Source organism: Aotus nancymaae, unplaced genomic scaffold, assembly GCF_030222135.1.
Source record: "Aotus nancymaae isolate 86718 unplaced genomic scaffold, 86718_ANA_hifiasm-v0.15.2.pri h1tg000014l, whole genome shotgun sequence".
In the NCBI taxonomy this organism is placed as follows: domain Eukaryota; kingdom Metazoa; phylum Chordata; class Mammalia; order Primates; family Aotidae; genus Aotus; species Aotus nancymaae.
The window spans coordinates 113,151,911-113,166,907 of NW_026988425.1; the positions used below are offsets into that span (position 1 = coordinate 113,151,911).

Here is a 14,997-nt window from a genome sequence, read left to right on the forward strand (position 1 = left end):
CAGAGGACAGATACAGGCCAGGAATATGTTGCGTCTTGCCCATTTCAGAATATTGACATTCCAGTTCAGATTTCCACTTCTCTTGAAAACATAGAAACACCTTCAATGCTGCATTCATCTTTCCACTATGCTGAGCAGAGGCTGACCAGTTGACTGGCACAACTTTCCTTGATGCATACCTTGCACTATGACATACTCCCAGTAGCTGCTTTGCTTTTTGTGACCTGCCTGGTTCTTTTAAGCATTTGAGTTTTGTTTTGTTTTGTATCTCTGATCTACAGTCATGCTCATATTGTTTATCTCTGTAGACTCTGTGATGATAGTTAGATAGACAAAGGGTTTAGCAGTGGATATTTCTAAGCTACTGTCTTCAGGCATCCACAATTAGGACTCCACAGTCAAGGCCTTTGCTCCTTTTGTGCCTCTCAGGTGGATAATCCTCCCAACTGCTCTCTGCTTTTCTAAATTTCATCTGTCACTGGGCTCAGCTCAAGGCTCCTTCCTGAAGCTTTCTCCAAGGTTTCTACCTCATCGATCTTCCTGCTGGGACTATCCGTGAACATTCAGAAAGAGTAGGTATTGATTTTAAAACAACAACGAACACATCAACTAGCCAGGAGCAGTGGTACATGCCTGTAATACCAGCACTTTAGGAGGCAGAGGCAGGAGGATTGCTTGAGGCTAGGAGTTTGAGACCAGCCTGAACAACATAGCAAGATCCCATCTCTACAAAAAAATATTAGCCAGAGGTGGTGGCATGCACCTGTGATGGCATGCACCTATAGTCCCAGCACCTGGGGAGCCTGAGAAAGGAGGATCTCTTGAGCCTGGGAATTCAAGGTTACAGTAAGGTATGATTGCACCACTGCGCTCCAGCCTGGGTAACAAAACAAGACCCTATCTCTAATAAAATAAAAAAAATCAACCTTGCAATGTGCACTGTTCACAAGTTGACCTGCCTGTGAATGTGTTTGTTTTCTGCTGCTCTTCTCCTGCCTCTCCCTTCAAAATCACCCTTCTCCCATATTACAGGAGACTGTCCACCTAATATCCATCTAGAATCTTACCATGTTGCATGGATCCAGTGTGACAAACCTTCAGGGGCACTAAGCAAGGACAACTGTAAACTATTGAGGTTGACAAGCAAATGTGTGAGTAACACATCCTTTTGTGAGTAGGCTGAGTCTAGTTCCCTGATCTCAATGATGAAGAAAGATCTCATTGAGTTGAGAGCTGGTAGATCATTAAAATATTTTTTGAAAACAGATTACTATGTGATTTTTGGCATATGGTTTGAAGTTTTAAAAAATGAGCGACTGCCATAATAGGACTCATTTCATTCCTATTTACTTACATATGCAAACATTTACTCTGTAGGTAGATCTATCAAAGTAAAAAATAGTACTGATAGCTAATTCTTTCTCTTTTTTTGATGGAGTACTCTGTCACCCAGGCTAGAATGCAGTGGCATTATCTTGGTTCACAGCAATCTCTGTCTCCTGGGCTCAAGTAATAAGTGATAAGTGATTCTCCCATCTCAGCCTCCCAAGTAGCTGGAATTACAGGCATGCGCCACCACGACTGGCTAATTTTTGTAATTTTAGTAGAGACAGGGTTTCACCAAGTTGGCCAGGCTGGTCTCAAACTCCTTGCCTCAAGCGATCTGCCCACCTCGGCCTGCTAAAGTGCTGGGATAACAGGCATGAACCACTGCACCCGGCCGCTGAGAGCTAATTTTATCCCATTTTAACAATATGTAAAAAATAATTTTAAAACTGTATCTCATTAAATATGCATTTTAAATAAAATTTTATGAATAATATATATTGTATACTATCAATAACTGTAATAAGTTAGCCCAGAGAAATAAAATTATGCCAAGTGAGTGGAATACAAATAAGAGCTCAAGAAGAAAAAATAAAATTTCTGTCTATTAAGAGTAACTTGTTAGTAGATTTTTAAAATAGATGATTGAAGGATTTAATTACCATGGTATCTGGATTCTATTAGATATATTTAAAATGAAAAATCAACTTTATTTTTTAAAGTCAATATTGATAATATACCAAAAAAGCATCTTCTCTGTAACTTGTAAACTTACCATGACACATTTTAGAAGTCAAATTATAAATATCCCACTCAATATGTAGTTTTTAGAGTTCTTTGGTAGGGAGTCTCCAAACAAACAGATTTAAAAAACACTGTTTTAGGAACTATAATTTCTCCTAGAAATTTAATTTTTTGTCATACTGTTATGCACACTTGTACCTTTGATTTATTATTTCACGGCCTTACATCTGACCTCTGCAGTTATTCAGAGCCTTTGAGGTCTATGAATTGCCAGTTACCCAGTGTTTATCAAGCACATGCTCTGTGTTCAGAATAGTAGAGGAACAGAAATGGAATGCAGTTTTTCTCATTGAAGAACATTTATTTTATTTAAGGAAAGATGAAAAATAAAAGCAAAGCAATAATAACATCCATATTTATAAGACAGGTGGACATCTCGTGTTTGGAGATCATTTATCCTCTACTTTAACTAGCTAGAGGATGAACAAAAACAAGTAAATAATAAAAAAGTTCTGACCAAACCAGATTGAACTTATAAACTAAAACCCATAGGTGAAAAGATCAACAAGCAAAACCTTAAAGCTGTTTTCAGAACTTATTTACTTATACATTAAAACAATATTAAGGAGTTGTTTCTCTGTTGTCATAATTAAGATAATATCCAAAGTGGATAATTTTAAAAGAGGTAAGAAATTAACACCTTTCCTCCGTAGGTAGTGTTATGGGCTGCATGCTTACATCCCCCCAAAATGCATATGATGAAGGCCTACCCTGCAATGGGATGGCATGAGAAGGTGGGTCCTTTAGAAGTTGATTAGGTTTGGATGAGTTCATGAGGGCGGAGCTGCCATAATGGGATTGGTGTATAGTATTAAATTGTGATTATTTGCAGAAAGTCTGTTTCCATTCCCAAGCTGTGAGTTCCTGGAAAGGAGAACCCACCTCTGTCTTCAGCCCTGAATGCAGTGTCTGGCATGTGGTCAGCCTCCATTCGTATTTGTTAGATATATGTGACTAAATGGATGAACCAAACTCTAGATTAACAAGAGAGACCAGGATATTCATAAGAATGCTTTTAGCTTTAGGTTAGTAAAGATATTATTCAAAATGGTTTAAATAATAATATGTTTATTATTTGACAAAAAGTAGTTCAGAGGAGGAAACAGTTCCAGGGATGGATTCATTCAGCCCTCAGCAATGTTCTCAAGGGGCCAGGTCCATTCAGTCCTCCTTCTGTGCCATCCTTCACCTGTTTGCTTTTGTGGAAAGGTAGCAAAAGAGTTGTGTATGATAGCAAACAAGGTGGCAGCAGCTCCAGGCATCACATCCGTATATAACAATGTCCAAAGGCTAGAAGAGAGACGCTGTCTCTCTCTTTTTTTAAATCTCAAAGTAATATCCCTCAGAAACATTTTCCTCTTTCTTCCCAAATAGATTTCCCTTCATGTGTTAAAAATTGAAAATAAAAGAATTGACTTGGACTAATTAAAATTTTCAGGGGTCGGCAGGGGGATGTCTGTCTGGTAGGCAACCAGTCAGTTGTCACATATACAGTCAATAAAAATAAAGTATTGAACTACCATCCACATGATCAAGCTGTGTCCATCTCAGCTATACAAGGATTGTTGAATATTTGAGAATGTCTCTATGCAATTTGTGACACTAATTAATTGTTAAGAAATATATATTATATATAAACAAAATTATATTTATAACTTTAAAAATCATGTGATGAAATTTAACACCTACTCATGTTAAAAAATAATATTTAGTAAGTTTGATAAAAGGAAGCTACCAAGAATCTAGAGCAAACATATTTAATAAAAATTCCTTTAGATATCAGAAATATATGCCTAGAATCACTCTTTCTGTGCAAAATTGTTCTATAGATTATAGCCAGCTCTCAGAGAAAAAGTTACATAAGAGCTTGGAAAAAACCCACAAAGCTATTATTATCATTATGACAATATTATAATATTGTTAGGATGATATTATTACATACATAAAAATTCAAGACACACTCCAAATTATTAATGTTAATGAGAGTTTAGAAATTTTGATGAAAATCAGATTAATTTTTACTAAAGTAGTCACAGTGATACATATTACTAACAAACAAAACTACAATTAAAAAGAGACCATTTATAATAGTAACAAAATGTATAAGGTTTCCAGAAACAAATTAGAGTTGGATATTATAAAGAAAATATAAATAAGTACTGAAATTTATTTGATAAATAAAAAACAATGGAAGAGATAAACTATGTTTATAGATAGACTCAAAAATCTCAAAAATTTTTACTCTTCCCAAATTAATCTAAAAGCCTAATGTAACCCCAATTGAAATATAAAAATATTATGTAAAAATTGACAAACCGATTTTAAAACATGGAAAAGTGCTAATAATTGCACTTTTTGAAGACAGTTTTGAAGACTAATGTAGAAAAACATGTTTTACCAGAAATCAAGAATTATTCTGAAGCCTGGCAAGGTGGCTCACACCTTAATCCCAGCACTTTGGGAAGCTAAGGCTGGAGGATTGCTTGAGGCCAGAAGTTGACGACCAGCATGGTCAACACAGTGAGACCCTACTTCTACAAAAAATTTAAAAAATTAGCCATTACATGGCTCACATCTGTAATCTTAGCTACTTGGGAGGCTGAGGTGGGAGGATTGCTTGAGCCCAGGAGTTCAAGGCTGCAGTGAGCTATGATTGCACCATTGCACTCCAGCCTGGGTGACACAACAAGACCCCATGAAAAAAATTTTTTTTGAAGCTATAGTAATTGGGCCACTGTGATTTGGACACAAGGCCAGATCTACAAACCAGTGAAATAAATACATGACCCAGAACTTTACTCATAATTATATGAAACTGGTATCTCAGAGGATTGTATTATAAATCAGTCTTGAAAGGATGGTCTATTTAACAAATGATTTTGAAACAAATAGTTATCTATTATGAAAAAATAAAATTTATCTGTATCTCATGCTATATGCAAATATCAATGCTATGGGTAATAAGAATCTAAAATATGAAAATAAAACCTTTTATTATTCTATAAAAATGTAAAGGAAAATATCTTTGTGATCTTGGGGTAGGGGAGATTTTTTTTTTTTAAAGGTACAAAGAGAACAAACATGAAGATAAATTAAAGTTGATTAACATTTTAAAATATTACTGTGCTTCAAGACACAGTAGAGAAAAAAGGAAAAGAAAATTATAGACATGGATAAGAGATTTGCAATATGTTTACATGCAATATATAAAGGATAGTTAAAAATGGATAATAAGACCCAATAATCCCACTAGAGAAATGGAGAAATGATATAAACACATCATTTCAGAAAGAAATACCCAAATGTTTCACAAAGACATTAAAAAAACCCTCAACCTTATTGTAATCAGAAAATGTGAATTGAAAAGACAGTGAGATAATGTTTTATAATAGTCAAATGGCAGAAATTGACTGAAAATACTAAGTGTTGGTGAGGATATAGAAAAATAGAAACTCAAACTTTTTAGGTTGGAAGGAAAATTTGTACAATCACTTTGTAAAGCAGTGGAGCCGTATGTCATAAAGATGAAAATAAGCATGTGATCCAGCAATTACATTTCTAAGAAGATATGCTAGAGAAAATCTCACATATGCATCCAAGAAAACACATAGAATAATGTATATGTCATTTTTATTTCTAATAGCAAAAAATTAGAAACAAATAAATATGGTTAGCCTTTGTGTCCTCACCCAAATCTCATCTTAAATTATAATTCTGCATAATTCCCATAATCCCTACATATCAAAGGAGAGACCAGGTGGAGGTAATTGAATCATGGGGAGGTTCCTCCACGCTGTTGTCAGAAATACTTCACAATAGATTTTTCAAAAATAAAAAGAAAGAGGCAGCTATCTACTGATGCTTAAGGAGCCTGTGTGAGTCAGTGGGATGAATGTCTTTTCTGTGATGTTTCTCCTGTAGAAGCTGATGAGAAAAGTCTTTCCATGATCCTGAGAAGAAAGTGCATTCTATTGTCCTGTGCTATATGAAGTTTTCCCACAGATCCAAAGGAAGGTTGATCTTGACATTCAAAATCAACTCGAACTATGTGTTTTGGAGAACATTAAAAAACAAACAAAAAAAAAACAAGTTGAGTAAATGTTTCTGGAAAGATCTGAAATACTTTTCCAAAGAAAATGATTCTGTGTCATGAGTCACCAAGTTCTGCCCTGATATATTAGGAAATGCAGGTCAAAGCCCTTCTCAAATGTTATTACTAATTGTTTCCCATTAAATGTGGCTCCTCTTCTTATTTCTTGAGTTTTCTAAATAATTTGATCATATTTTTTTGTGAAGTATGAATTTGCCTGTTTTAGCCCCAGCTGGTCTTTGCAATGCAACCCAAATAAGTGGTCTTAGGAAATGAGAAGCTTTTAGCTAGGGAGAACCAATAACTGCTTTTTGGAGGTCAGACTCCTACAAGACCCCAAATGCCAGCTTTTCTCAACTTCTTGGCTTTGGGGTTGACAAAAAGGGTCTGTGGGAACTATCTAAAACTCAGAGAAGGGCTTCTTACCCAGCCTTGGAGAGAGGACTGCTTCTCTAGGTGTTGGTGGAAAGATTGACTCTGTCATGTATTATTGATGTGATCAGGGATGAGTTACTCAGCCTGTTTGCAACCTTGATTCCTCATCTGAAAACCATTGTGTTTTGAAGATTAAATTAAGTAACCTCTGATATATCCAGTGTATACAAGAGATGCTCCCTGGCATCACTAGCTAGATTCAGACTACCAGACGCATTGGAACTAACTTTCTGAATATCCTCCAAGAGTTGCAAAAATAATCATTTTATATTCAGTCCTTAAGGCATTAGTATAAATGAGTTTCTAGGTTCACTAAAACATCTCTGGTAAATAGAGGACAATTAATAAATGAGAGGCTTCCACTGCAGCACTGTTTTCCAAAGTGCTAGTAGTTCATGAAGTGGTTTTCAGTGGTGTAGTTTTATATGCTTATAATGACAGCATTGGACTTAGCTTTCTAGTTACCCTCTGGTGCCAAATGTCTGTGAAGCATTTAACCTGGCACATGGTATGTCCTCAATAAGTAGACACTACTTTTTTTTTTTTTTTTTTTTTATAAAAACCTTTCATTTTAGGTCCAGGGTTGTATGTGCAGGTTTGTATATAGGCAAATTACATGTTGCAGGTGTTTGGGGTACAAATTATTTAACCATCCAGATAATAAGCATAATACTCCATAGGTAGTTTTTCAATCCTCACCTTCCTCCCATGATCCACCCTCAAGTAGGCTCCAGTGTCTGTTCTTTTCTTTGTGTCCATATGTACTTAACGTTTAGCTCCCACTTGTGAGAACATGCAGCATTTAGTTTTCTGCTTCTGTGTAGTTTGTTTAGGGTAACAGCCTCCAGCTCCATCCATGCTGCTGCAAAGAGCATGATCTCATTCTTTTTTATGGCTGTATAGTATTCCATGGTGTATATGTACCATATTTTTTTTCTTTTCTTTTCTTTTTTTTTTTTTTGAGACTGAGTTTTGCTCTTGTTGTCCAGTCTGGAGTGCAATGGCGTGATCTCGGTTCACTGCAGCCTCCATCTTCTGGGTTCAAGAGATTCTATCGCCTCAGTCTCTTGAGTAGCTGAGATTATGGGTGCCCGCCACCACACCTATCTTATTTTTTGTACTTTTAGTAGAGACAGAAGTTCACCATGTTGGTCAGGGTGGTCTCGAACTCCTGACCTCAGGTGATCCACCCACCACAGTATCCCAAAGTGCTGGGATTACAGGTGTAAGCCACTACACCCAGCATATGTACCATATTTTCTTTATCCAGTTGACTATTGATGAGCATTTAGGTTGATTCCATGGCTTTGCTATTGTGAATAGCACTGCAATGAACATTCATGTGCATATGTCTTTATGGTAGAATGATTAATATTCTTTTAGGTACATACCCAATAATGGGATTGCTGGGTCAAATGGTAGTTCTGTTTTAAGTTCTTTGAAATATTGCCAGACTTCTTTTCACAATAGCTGAACTAATTTACATTCCCATCAGCAGTGGATAAGGGTTCTCATTTCTCCATAATCCAGTCGGCAGCTGTTATTTTTTGACTTTGTGGTAATAGCCATTCTCACTGGCATAAGATAGTATTTCTTTGTGGTTTTGAATTACATTTCTTTGATGATTAGTGATGTTGAGCACTTTTTCGTATGTTGTTGGCCACATGTATGTCTTCTTCTGAAGTGTTTATTCATGCCCTTTGCCCACTTTTTCATAGGGTTGTTTTTACTTGTAAATTTGTTTAAGTTCCTTACAGATTGTGAATATTCAACCATTGTCAGATGCATATTTTGCAAATATTTTCTCCCATTCTGTAAGTTGCCTGTTTATCAATGATTTCTTTTGCTGTCCAGAAGCTCTTTAGTTTAATTAGGTCCCATTTGTTGATTTTTTTTTTTTTTTACAATTGCTTTTGGCATCTTTAACATAAAATCTTTGCCAAATCAGAACATTATTACCTAGGTAATCTTCCAGGGTTTTTATAGGTTTAAATTTTAGGTTTCAATCTTTAATTCATCTTGAGTTATTTTTGTGTATGGTGTAAGGAAGGAGTCCAGTCTAAATCTTCTGCATATGGCTAGACAGTTATCCCAGCACCATTCATTGAATAGGTAGTCCCTTCCCCATTGCTTATTTTTATCAAGTTTGTCGAAGATCAGATGGTTGTAGGTGCGCAGCATGATTTCCAGGCCCTGTATTCTGTTCCACTGGTCTATGTGTCTGTTTTGGTACCAGTACCATGATGATTTGGTTACTGTAGTCTTGTAGTCTAGTTTGAAGTCAGGTAATGTGATGTTTCCAGCTGTTTTCTTTTTGTTTAGGATTGCCTTGGCTATTCTGGCTCTTTTTTCATTCCATGTGATAAAACAGTTTTTTCAAATTCTGTGGATGTCATTGGTAGTTTGATAGGAATAGCATTAAATCTGTAAATTACACTGGGTAATGTGGCCATTTTAACAATTTGATTCTTCCTCTCTATGAGCATGGAATGCTTTTCCATTTGTTTGTGTCCTCTCTGGTTTCTTTGTGCAGTGTTTTGAAATGCTTGTTGTAGAGGTCTTCCGCCTCCATGGTTAGCTGTATTTCTGCGTATTTTATTCTTTTTGTGGCTATTGTGAATGGGATTGTGTTCCTGATTTGGCTCTCTACTTGGATGTTGTTGCTATATGGGAATGTTACTGATTTTTGCATGGTTGTTTTGTATCCTGGCTACTGTCACTAGTATTACTTTTCTCTAATCAACACTGCTTCTTTTTATCTTTTATTTTTTAAAAAAAGGAACACTTTACAAATTTGCATTTCACTCTTGCACAGGGGCCATGCTAATTTTCTCTTACCGTTCCAATTTTAGTATATGTGCTGCCAAAGTGAGCACAACACATCTTCTTATGGATATATCTCACATCAAAAATATGAAGGTTCTGCGATAGAGATGGAGAATCAATCCCACCAGGATATGGAAGGGAAGGGGAAGAATGCAGGCAATTGTGCATTGAATCCATCACTTACTTCCCCCAGTTTTCCAAAACTTGAGGAAAAAACCAATCTCCTTATAAAAAGGTGAATATGGCAAAGTAGAAAAGTCTGGATAGCATGTCAGAAGACCAGAGATGGAGACATATCTCCCATAAGATATCTCAAGCAAGCTGGTCAGATTCTGTCGTTTGTTCTCCTGGGGGAATCTATGAGGTCACTAAGGTTCCTGGCTGGGTCCTCGGAGCTTACCTATATGTTCCAAATAGTCTTACCCCCTGTGTTGTATTTACTTGTAACTATGTCACATTAATATGGCCATCTATTACCTTCATATCAACAGATTCAAAGCCTCCTGATGTATGATGTAATCACAATGTACTACACATTTTCAGCACAGACTGATGTTGCTCTCTTTAATTTCCTGGACTCAACAAAAGAATGACTCAGTCAGAAAGAAATTCAACTTTGCATATTGTTAGACAATGCCTCAGAGATTTTCCCAACAGAAGAGAACAATGGGGGCTTGGCTCCTAAACACTGACATCCTATAAAAACTAGGCCAGGCCCCATGAAATGGGTTGGCCGATGTTGTAACAGCTGTAAGACCAGCTTCTCCACTGTGAGTCTACATAGTGCCTGGAATCAGAGGATGGACATCTAATTTAAATAGCTTGTCCATCAAACTTTGATTCTAATTATTTTCTCTGTTGATATAGTTGGAGATCCAGAAACCACTTCTCTATGTACTTGCTTTTTTGAGAAAGGCAAGAGCTTGCATTTATGTAAATAAAAAAGAATAAGGACAGTATCTCTCATATTTCAAAACTTACTTTCTAATACACAAACATACATTGGAGGAACTAAGGTTAGATTCTTTACCATATTGTAATGAGATTTTAAGATGACTCAACTTCCTTTGGCCTTTCGTAATGAGGAATCACAATTAGTATTGAGGGAGGATCTACTCTTCTTAAGACGTCTGTGGAGCAGGAAGTTAGCTATGTAGGAAATAGGAAAAAGGGAGGGATAGGAATGTATTAGTGATTTCTGGCTACTGGATATACCCAGTACTTGTATCATGCTGGCCCAGTAGGGGGTTCTTCATCTGACACTTTATGCTTTTCCTTCAACTGTGGCCCAGCGGCTTAAGAATGAGAATCAAAATTTTGTAAATGACTAAGTCTCTTCTCTCAGGACTGCAATTTTCATTTTGTCTCTAATAGATTTGCTGAAAGAAACTCCCTAAAATATATTAAGTAGAAGGATATTTATTGTAACTAAAGAGTTCTGAATCAGCAAATTTAGTGGCCTGATTGTGGCAGCATCAGCAGAATCTCCAAGACTCCCCAACATATTCCTCATCAGCTTGCTTTGCAGCAAACTCTGTCTGACCCCCCTGACCTGAATGCAGCCTGCACAGGGGGCTCAGCTCTCTGGGTGAGGTCACATGCCAACCTAGAACCCTTGGCCCCAGAAACCCCTGCCATTTCTTTTTAGGTGTCTGCATATCTAGAAGGCTACCATTTAGAATGACCTGGGAAGTGTGCCAGTATCCTATACAATCATGCTGTACATTTCATTTCTTAATTAGTAGGAAGCAGTTAAGGGGGTTGGAGTTTGCTCTTGGCTAAACTCAAGACAGCAGGGAAATTCAGTACATGGCTCTTATCATCAAAAACTCAAAATTTGGTATCACATGTGCCTGGGAGGGAATGAAAGATTAGTGGAACAGACCATCCCTATTGTTCCTTTTGCTGGGGCCTGTGCTATACTTAGAACACCAGGAGGACTTGTCACCATCATGGGCATTTAGGATGGCAGATGGCAGCCTGTGTGTGTGTGACATACATTGACTTACATAAACTTTTGTTTTTTCATACTTTTGTTGTATGATTAATTGCCTGTTAGACATATATTGTGGGTGTGATACTGTAAAATACATATTTGGTCTTTGGCCTGTTTTCTGACATACAACTTCTAAAATCCTTAGAATCTCCCAAGTAATGTCTTGTTGTGTGCTAATGGAATGACTGGTGACTGACAGCTGTAGGTAGCTTCAAATGGGGTGCATTAGTCCATTCTCATGCTGCTAATGAAAACATTCCTGAGACTGGGTAATTTATACAGAAAAAGAGATTTAATGGCCTCACAGTTGCACATGGCTGAGGAGATCTCCATATCATGGCAGAAGATGAAGGAGGAGCAAAGGCATGTCTTATATGGCAGCAGGCAAGAGAGTGTGTGCAGGGGAACTGTCCTTTAAGAAACCATCAGATCTCATGAGACTTATTCACTATCATGAGAGCAGCACAGGAAAAACCTGCCCCCATGATTCAATGACCTCACACCAGGCCCCTCCCTTGACAAGTGCCATGACAAGTGGGGATTACAGGAGCTACAATTCAAGATGAGAATTGGTGGGGTGGGGACACAGCCAAACCATATCATAGGGCTGGCCCCCAGAAAGACCAAGAAATGATTAGAGTGTTGGATTTTCAACCCCATCTCCCAATCTCTGGGGAGGGAAAAGGGGTTGAAGGCTAAGTTGATCACTAATGTCCAATGGTTTAATCAATCATAAAATCTAAAAATGACTGGTTTGAGGAGCTTCTAGATAGCTGAACATGTTCTTGAAGGGTGGCATGCCCAGAGAAGGCATGAAAGCTCTGAGCCTCTTCCCCAATACCTTGCCCTATATATCTCTTCATCTTTATCCTTTGTAATATCATTTATATTAATAGTAAACTGGTGAACTTGAGTGTTTCCTTTACTTCTGTGTGCCTCTCTAGCAAATTAATCAAATTTAAAGAGGAGGTCATGTGACTCTCGATTTATAGCCAGCAGTTCAGAAGTGTGGGCAAAACAACCTGTGCTTGTGATTGCTATTAGAAGTGAGGTGGAAGCAGTTTTATAGGACTGAGTCCTTAACTTGTGGGTGCTACACTAACTCTAGGTAGATAGTGTCAGTATTGAATTGAATTAGAGGATACCCAGCTGGTGTCTGCTGCAGAACTGATTTTTTTCTTGGTGTGTAGGAGAAAATCCCACACACATTTGGTCACAGAAATCTTCTGTGTAATTGTTATGGTTATGGGAGCAGAGGAAAAGCAGTTTGTTTTTTCCACGGTTTGTGTTTGTATTTTTTCCACCCAGAGTGGGGAAAACACTCTCTAAAATGTTAAACATAGAGTTACCATATGATACAGTAATTCCACCCTGATGTATGTATCCAAAAGGACTGAAAGCAGAGTCTCAAGCAGGTATATGTATGTCCATGTTCATACCAGCACTATTTGCAATAGCCAAAAGGTAGAAACAACCCAAATGTTCATAAATAAATAAATAAATAAGCAAAATTAATATATACATACATATACTAAATGTATTAGATAGATAGATAGACAGACAGTAACAATTACAGAGTTTTAAAGTGGTATAAAATACTGATGCTTGCTATGATATGGATGAACCAGGAAAGCATCATGCTAAATGAAAGAATACAGACACAAAGGGTTGCATAATGAATGATTCCATTTATTTGAAGCATCCAGAATAGGCAAATCCATAGAAATATTATTTCAGGAATCCAAGAGTAAAACTTTAAAAGCAGTTCAGATAATTTATTTATTGAATGTATTATTCACACTCACACAGACCTATATAGAGGAGTCCCTATAGGGGGCCTGTTCATGATATTAGCCATGTTTCTATGCAATTATCTCTCTTCTATCTTCTTTCTAAGTTTTCTTTCTCTCTTTTAATGTAATACTCTCTTGTCTACAGGACTTTACTTCAAGTAGCCTCAAAGCCTTTATAGAAGTGGGTGAGATAAAATTATAACTAAACAGCTAACCAAAAGCTCTCTTTACATTTAATAACAAACAAAATTGCTTATTTGACCTGAAATAAAAATTTGAGTTAAAAAAAGAGCTCACAACTCCATTGTTCTTTTGACTTAACATTCATTTTACCAAGTGTGAAAGGTTCATCAAACTGAACATGGTTTCATTGCCTTTTTCTTCATAAGAAGAAGGTTTTGTTTAGTCGAGCCTTTTCTGCTGTGCCAGTTTTATGGTGAGGTGTCCAGGTTTCCCTCTAATCATACTGCCCATTGGTATGTTATGAAACAGTTTATGGCCCTCATTAACTTTGATGATAATAATTAAATGAAGCTGTGAATTATGTCCAGGGCCAGCTCTCTGGGGTGTTCCTGATTCAGTTCCCACAGACAATCAAGAGATGGTTGGTCTAACTAAGCCAGAGTCCAGAATATTGTGACTTAAATATGTATCTTCTGAAAATAGAAGTCTGTCCATAGAGAAAAAATAAAAGACCAGAAACAAATATAAGTCAATACAGAGAGATCCTTGCAATGAGCACAGAGGCTGCAGTTGATGAAGCTTCAGAGGAGAGGCAGTGCTTCCTCTGGGTGTCAGCCTGATTTAGTGAGGAGGAAAGGTGAATGGCGCCTGGTAAGCCCTTACAATGAACTGAGCATATAGGGTCTCTTTAATCCTCATAGAAACCTCATAAAGATGCAGCATTGGTCAGGCAAGGTGGCTCATGCCTGTAATCCCAGCACTTGGGGAGGCTGGAGCGAGTGGATCACCTGAGGTCAGGAGTTTGAAACCAGCCTGACCAACATGGTGAAACCCCATTTCTCCTAAAAATACAAAATGTTAGCCAGGCATGGTGGCTCATACCTGTAATCCCAGCTACTCCGGAGGCTGAGGCAGAAGCATCACTTGAACCTGGGAGGTGGAAGTTGCAGTGAGCTGAGATCACACCACTGCATTCCAGCCTAGACAATACGAGGGAAACTCTGTCTCAAAAAAATAAATAAAATAAAATATGCAGCATTGTGCCCACTGCCGAGAAGAGTAAACAAATGCTTGTTTCCTGGTAAACTTTATGGTGTAAAGCCGAGGTCCCAGCTATGAGAACTGAAGCTGTGGATATCTTACAGACCTCAGTTCATATGGATGAAGGGGTATCTGGGCCCATGAGGGGCTGTCTGCTGAGGGCTGTGGGCCAGGATCCTCTGAGTCTTCCGTCGGAATCTTATAATTTTATGCCCAATTCTAAGGAAGACAGTGCTGCAAAAAGAAGTAAGAAACAATGGGAAGGCTAGATCACTATGCCCTCCAGAGAATATTCAGTGACCAAGGTGGAGTCCTTAGAAGAGGCAGCCATGTGGCAGGACAGGGGCAGGGATGGAGGTGTGGGTGCATACCACTGGGCATCTCCTAGAGAGACTAAAGAAGGACTGGAAAGTGGCAAATGTCTTTGTTAGAAAAATAGTCTCTCTGAAGCACAGGGTAAATGCTTTCTGGGAAAACTGAGAATTATATGCAGAGGGGCTGAG

The 14,997-nt window shown here is 37.6% G+C and overlaps 1 non-coding gene across 1 annotated transcript; it reads right to left on the bottom strand.

The window, feature by feature from the left end:
- Nucleotides 1–9,425: 9,425 nt before the first annotated feature.
- On the bottom strand, nt 9,426–9,531 carry LOC135274960 (U6 spliceosomal RNA). Its single transcript, XR_010342701.1, has one exon. It is a non-coding gene; the product is annotated as a U6 spliceosomal RNA (small nuclear RNA).
- Nucleotides 9,532–14,997: the final 5,466 nt, after the last annotated feature.